Source organism: Tachysurus fulvidraco, chromosome 26 (genome assembly GCF_022655615.1).
Source record: "Tachysurus fulvidraco isolate hzauxx_2018 chromosome 26, HZAU_PFXX_2.0, whole genome shotgun sequence".
In the NCBI taxonomy this organism is placed as follows: domain Eukaryota; kingdom Metazoa; phylum Chordata; class Actinopteri; order Siluriformes; family Bagridae; genus Tachysurus; species Tachysurus fulvidraco.
The window spans coordinates 3931474-3939182 of record NC_062543.1 but is presented as its reverse complement, the minus strand read 5'-3'; positions in this window follow the sequence as shown (position 1 = coordinate 3939182).

The window sequence follows — 7709 nt, the reverse complement described above, 5'->3', positions numbered from 1 at the left end:
AGCTAATGGATGCACGGTGAACATTATGGGGATGCATGTGAATATGAATACAGTACGTTCCCCAGGATTAAAAGTTATTTATTTACACCCAGGACACAGGGAGACTCTACAGACTCTTGGGTGAGAAGCCGAAAGCTTACAGGATGATGAGAGGTTTTCGTTAAAGTGAATGAAGAACAGTTACAGTGTTCATTCATCCTAACCCTGACTAACCGTGGTCTGAGTCACGTCTGAGTCATTTTGTGGGGAACGAGAACCAAATCACTATGGTAGAAAATGTTGCGGGTAACAATGAGTTATACAACAGCAGAAGAACACAACGGGAGCAGGAACCTGTGACCGTCATGGGCATCGACTGGATACTGGACCCTATTCATACAGAGTCTCAGAATGATCTCAGAGAGCTGATTTAGTTCAATTACTAACTAGGAATCATCTTCGATCATCGACTCTGAAGGAAAATACAACAGCTTTTATTTTAGAGAGGAGGCGGGGCTTAACCTGTTACTAGGTGATATTCTTTTGAAGACTGTGATTGGTTGTCTAATAAAAACAAAAAGGGTTTGAGTCTATATCGTGTAGGGATTACGTTCATGACCGATCGTATTACAGATGTTCAAACATCTGTATCTTATCGATGGTATTTCTGAGACGTTATCTCTAACGTCTAATATCTATATATAACGGGTCATTATAATAATCCCTACACGGTCTAATCCGTATCATCTCGTTAACTCTCTCTCATTATTATATATTATATATACAACACATCACTTCTCCCTCTTCAGCTTTCAGCCATTTTCTGCTCTGATAAAGAAACTTAATCCTCTTAAAAGGACTTTTTGAACTCATGAGCTGTTTTAAGAGTGAAGATGTTTTTATGGATCCCTTTTACCTTTATTAGGATCTTCTCTTTCATATTAAGGTGTATTTCATCACTAAGAGAAACTCTTTACACTGAGACTTTACATGTGTTCGGGCCCTGAACTGGAGATGAAAATGTTTTGTCAGTCTGTTCTCACGATAGCCTCCGATTCCTGTTCTTAGCTCACAGGCCTGACGCCTGATCCACCTGCTGTTCTCTTCAGTACGGTTCAGCCCCTTAGTGATTATTTGAGTTACGAGGCACTTCTTGCCTCAGATCGGTCCTCTCCTTTCTCCATTTTGCTCTGTCTTGTTAACAAGATGTTTCAGCCTCACCATCAGCCTACAGGATGGTTTGAGGTTTTTTTTTTCAGTGTCAACACTCTAGACTGCAGTGTGTGAAAATCGTCAGGTTGTCACTTTCTGAAACGCTCAAACCGGCCCATCAGCCACCAACCCTAACACTAATGCCACAATACTGACACTTAGTCATGGAGATTAAAAGTTTGCTTGATTTTGATGTTTAATGTGAACAGGAACTGAAGCTCTCGGCCTTGTGTCTGCATGATCTCATGCTCTGTGCTGCTGCCACCCGATTGGCTCGTTAGAGAACTGCGCGTGTTCCTAATAAAGTGGACACTTAGCGTTAATCTTTAATGGTGCCATGATATCGCAATGGCAACTTTCGACCTCGTTACGCGATTCACTGTCCATAAGACGCAAGTCGTTTTGAACGTAATGAGCGAGAAATAGTGTCATAATGTTGCTTCTGCTTTCGGAAGCAAAAAAAAAAAAAAAATCTGTCGTTGTGTAAACTTGACAAAAATCGACGTAATTCATCCTTATCTCACTTCATGTCTGTTGGAATTCGCAGGTTTGCATAGATTTATTGCGGTCATCGTGTCAGATGTTTGTACATAAATGAAATTTCCGATAATTCTATTCTGTATTCTTTTCTAACATTTCTGACTGAAACATAAAGGAAAAAAGAATCCATTTTTTTATATTCACACGAATTTCAGTTTCTTGTCGTGTCCCTTTTTTGTGTGTTTTAATGACATTCGAGCTTTTACGAGCTCCAAAAAAAATCCGTCCGATCCGTTTAAGATCGGATCGAATCGGACCGTCGTCTGAACACGAGCAGTTAAAATGCATTCGCTTGCATTTAAATTGTGCAGAATTTTTGCAATTAAATAATCAAGATACTGGATATTTACGTTCTTTGTTTAAAACGTTTCGAAATTCTAATTAAAAGGGAAAAAAAACGGCATAAAATGGAATAAAATCTGATATTTCTTAAATAATTCTTTTAACGATTCATCTGAAATGATTTAAAGAATTCTAAGCTTTTCAGACTTCTGGAATTTTTACTGAATAGATTTCTTTATGTTTTAAATGCTTTTTTTTTTTTTTGTGCTAGTAATAAATGATCCTAGTGTGATAGCTAATCTTAGTCACACAGTTGTGGTAATGAGGCCCATCGTCCTTGTGAAATAAGTGCTAGGTTTCACAATTCTGGTTACGTGCAACGTGTGTAAAATGTACAGACTTTATAAGGCGCAAATATAAATGGGTTTAATAACAGAAGAAAAACCTGCGAACTTCCTTCGTGTTTCTTTTAGTTCTTGAATTCCTCGCAGTTAAAAATCTTTTATTCGAAATCTTTCTTGGATATTTGAAGTATTTATTCACATACGATGTACTACGCTGAACTCTGGGGTGTGAGTTAATAACGGTGATCAGTGAACACGGTGGGTATTTGGTGTGTTGAAGCTCCGGGGTGTTCGGGCACATGCAGTGAGTGGAGCAGATAAGATAAAAGTTCAAAGTGCAAACCTGATACGGTGCAGACGGTTAGCGAGAGATTACACAACGCTCTGTTAATGGTTGACCGGATTGTGTCTATGGGATTGCGGCACAGCTCCTAGACTCTGACTCGGAGATCAATTGGACTTGTCTCTGATACCGAAAGTAAACTGGATGCCTCCATGTCATATGACCAAATGATTTTACAGCAGGCCGTAATGCCAGAAGTTTCCATCAGCTCTTACGTTATGGGAAATTGCTAAGTCATGGTGGACCTCAGTAATGTGGAGGAATAGAGGCCAGTGGTGAGGTGAGGCTGGGAGATGTATCCAGCTCTTACAGACTGGGGGTTTGTAATCTTGTCCATGTGGACTGGTTTTTGGACAGTGGACACAGTGGACTGGACGCTTTTTGTCCCAGGGCTCTTCTGTATCCGTTACCTTCCGACTGTCTTGCGTTAGTTATGTTATAGTTAGTCATGCTGAAGTCCCTGTGTGCTGTGTCCCTGTGTTACCTTCTGACTGTCCTGCGTTAGTCATGTTATATTTAGTCATGCTGAAGTCCCTGTGTGCTGTGTCCCTGTGTTACCTTCTGACTGTCCTGCGTTAGTCATGTTATAGTTAGTCATGCTGAAGTCCCTGTGTGCTGTGTCCCTGTGTTACCTTCTGACTGTCCTGCATTAGTCATGTTATAGTTAGTCATGCTGAAGTCCCTGTGTGCTGTGTCCCTGTGTTACCTTCTGACTGTCCTGCATTAGTCATGTTATAGTTAGTCATGCTGAAGTCCCTGTGTGCTGTGTCCCTGTGTTACCTTCTGACTGTCCTGCGTTAGTCATGTTATAGTTAGTCATGCTGAAGTCCCTGTGTGCTGTGTCCCTGTGTTACCTTCTGACTGTCCTGCGTTAGGTTTGATGTATGCGGAGTCCCGCTGTGCTGTGTCCCGTGTTGCCTTATCTAACTGTCGAGCGAGCGAGCGAGTTCGAGGAGCTAGTCAGCTGCAGCGAGCGAGGAGCGAGGAGACCGAGCGCGCGCGAGACAGGCGGCCGGGCGGCGAGGAGAGGAGAACGGCACGCGGCCGCGCGAAGCGAGCGCGCGCCCGAGGAGCGAGCGAGCGAGCGAGCGAGCGAGCGAGCGAGCGAGCGAGCGAGCGAGCGAGCGAGCGAGCGAGCGAGCGAGCGAGCGGCGCGAGACAGCGAGCGCGGGCGCGCGCGAGAGACAGAACGCGCGCGCTAGCGAGCGAGCAGCGAGCGAGCGAGCGAAGCGAGCGAGCGAGCGACGGCCAGCGAGCGAGCGAGCGAGCGAGCGAGCGAGCGAGCGAGCGAGCGAGCGAGCGAGCGAGCGAGCGAGCGAGCGAGTGAGCGAGCGAGCGAGCGAGCGAGGAGCGAGCGAGCGAGCGAGCGAGCGAGCGAGCGAGCGAGCGAGCGAACGAGCGAGCGAGAGAGCGAACGTGAGAGCGAGCGAACGTGAGAGCGAGCGAACGTGAGAGCGAGCGAACGAGAGAGAGCGAGCGAACGAGCGAGCGAGCGAGCGCGAGCGACCGAGAGAGCGACCGAGCGAGCGACCGAGAGAGCGACCGAGCGAGCGACCGAGCGAGCGACCGAGCGAGCGACCGAGAGAGCGAGCGAGCGACCGAGAGAGCGAGCGAGCGCGCGAGCGAGCGAGCGACCGAGAGAGCGAGCGAGCGAGCGAGCGAGCGAGCGAGCGAGCGAGGAGCAGCGATCGCGCCGCGAGAGACAACGCGCGTCTCGCCGCGAGCTAGCGAGCTAGCGACGAGCGAGCGAGCGAGCGAGCGAGCGAGCGAGCGAGCGGAGCGGCGAGACAGCGAGCGCGGGCGCGCGCGAGAGACAGAACGCGCGGCGCCCGAGCGAGCGAGCGGGCGAGCGCGGCGATCGAGAGACGAGCGAGCGAGGAGCGAGCGCGCGCGAAGCGGCGATGCGAGTATCGAGCGAAGTATCAGCTATCTACATAGCGAGCGCGCGCGCGGAGACGAACTATCTATATATCTATCTATCTATATATCTATCTATCTATCTATCTATCTATCTATCTATCTATCTATCTATCTCTCTCTCTCTCTCTCTCTCTCTCTCTCTCTCTCTCTCTCTCTATGTACAATTAAATAAAGTTAGATGTATTCCTTGTATAAAGGATCTCCAGACGAGGATGACTTCCCTCTGACTCTGGTTCCTCCCCAGGTTCCTCTCACCAGCATCACCTCTGGCTTGTTCATTGGTGATAAATGTGCTCATGTAATAATAAAGCTGCAGTCTCTGGAGCTGCTTTATGACACTGGCTATTGTTAATACATCTAAACTGAATTGATTATCTGCTTGGCCGATCATTGACATTAGCTCAGTTCAACCCGGAGCCACCGCAGATCTGATTAGAAACAACTGTGCTGTGGAACAAAGGTTATATTTAGTATCTGTGTCAAACTGGAACAAAGGGTGTAAAGTGTGTGTGTCTGTGTGTGTGTGTGTGTGTGTGTGTTGCACAGCAGATTCCAGGCCAATTCACACCTCCAGACACTGGCACAATGTCACAGTGCGAATCGTCCACAGTGGACACCCAGCACGGCTTCTCCACCATTTAGCAGAACTGATAAAGAACCCTGAATGTGAGCAGAAACATCTGAAATGAATCCAAGACCAGCTATCTGTAGGAATCTTTACACAGGTTCACACAAGTGCTATGTGTTTGTTTAGTGACCATATGCAAGCTGTTTGGAGCTGTTCAGCTTCCCGTGTTTTTTTTTGTTTGTTTTTTTTTTGTAGTATAAAGAGTTCAGTATACAGTAGAGCTCCTGGTCGGAGTCTCATCGCTTAGTGGTCCATTCTGCTGAGGATAGATCTACATGGACAGGCCGTGACCTACTGGATCGCTGTGGACTCATACACTTGCAGATGATGACACCATCTTTGAAATGCCATAGCTTTGTCAGTCAGCTTTGTGCTCGGGTCTTCATCGGTGAGCATTTGAAGACATCTGCACGAAGGAATAAGTGTTAAGTCTGTCATAAAACTGCTCTTGGTTACAAAATTCCCCTCCATTTCCTGTCCAGTGTCACCCAAATGAGAATGATGTTCATTTCTTCCTCAGATCATCTCAGGGATTTTTTTCCTCGCCACCGTCGCCTCCGTCTTTCTCATTATTTATTAGATGTTACAGTTGAATTAAAGTTAATTAAACTTAAATTACATTAAAGCACTAATCAGTGTGAAAATGGCTGTTTACATTCACAGATTTGTGCTAGCATCAAGAGCAGAGTAATAAATTCTACTATAAATGTGTTTAACTTTTTAGATCAAATCGAATAGAATACTTTCAGTGTCATTGTACAGATGTAGAACAAGATTAAGCCTCTATCATGTAAAAGCACACACACACACACACACACACACACACACACACACACACACACACACACACACACACACACACACACACACACACACACACGCATAATATACTAGTAAGGTCCAGTTACTGAGGCCTTCCCAACTTTGATAAGCTTTAGTTCTGTAGATAAATGTCACAATGTCTGTAGAGAACTGTGGAAAAGTAACATGAGAATGAGAGTTATGGCCAGATGGTCATGTTTGGGGGGAAAATACATACATTTACTAGGATCTTTCTTGTCAAGCTCGTAAAGACAAATCCGTCATATTAGATAAACATTGGTTTCTCTATTCTTCGAGAAAAGCAACATCCATGTGAGCCAAATGTTTGTATATGTCGTTTTGAGAGCTCGACCAATGGACGGTTTTTATTCTAGAGAACTCCTTGGAATCATTTTTGTTAGTAAAAAAAAAAAATCTGCTAAAAAAAATAAATAAAAATTTTCCCCAGCCTGTATTCAGTCATTGCTATGCTGCTAATCATGTAGGCTATATATATAAATGAAACGGTTTAATCTTACAATCATCTATAATCACAATAATCTTGTGTTGCGTATTTGGTTGTGTTTCCTACATATTTGACAAAAGTCTCACCCTTTTTTCTATCTTTTTTTCCTCTTATTTCTAAAGACACCTAGCATCACCTAGCAAAACATTGCTTTGCTAACTGGTTGCTTAGCTTACTCAGAGATAATGCTCTGTTTTTTTTAGTCAACTTGTATAAAAAACAGGATTTGTCCGGTCTGTCCATGCATTCATGCGGGTTGAACTAAGCTAATCTGCTAACCTGGCGGTTTAGGTACTTCCTGATTTGAATTTAGAAGTGTGTGTGTGTGTGTGTGTGTGTGTGTGTGTGTGTGTGTGTGTGTGTGTGTGTGTGTGTGTGTGTTTTAACCTATTTCACCTTCATGACATTGTAATGCAAGATCACGCTGCATTACAATGTGGTACATGTGGTTTCTCACTAATTCGGAAACTTCACTCGTCCCTTTATATTTTCATACAAGCTGTATCCATTATAGCATGAAGACGCTAGTAACATCTGTCGCGCCATGATATTTAACCCGGTAATGAGATGATTCGATCTGTATATACTGTATGCAATATATCCAAGGTGTTGTTCAAATCTATTTCTTACTTTTGAGCCAAGATCAATCCATGGATATTACAGGAAACTATAATACATAAGATAGCGTGCTTTTTCAAAGCTAAAATGAAGACACTCATGCTCTCTAGGTCATTAAGAGCTTAATAAACCAGGAGATGAGGTTTTAGTGGTTTTAATTGATTTAACAAGGGAAATGACTCCATATGGCAGGACGGATTATTGCAACAAGATCATTAGGAGCTTCACAAATTATATACGTTACAGCGAATTGCACTTCCAGGGTCAGATTCAGCATGTGGAATCTCTGGTCAATCATCCATCCATCCATCCATCCATCCATCCATCCATCCATCCATCCATTCATTCATTCATTCATCCCCTCCATCTTCTGAACCAGTCCAGGGTCAGTGAGATATTTGTTGTACCATTAATCCCTTTCAGATTAAAAATAAACCCTGTTGTTGTAAAGCTTAATCTTTACAACTCGATGCTAGTCTTAGATCCTTAGATCCTTAGATCCTTAATCCTGGACAC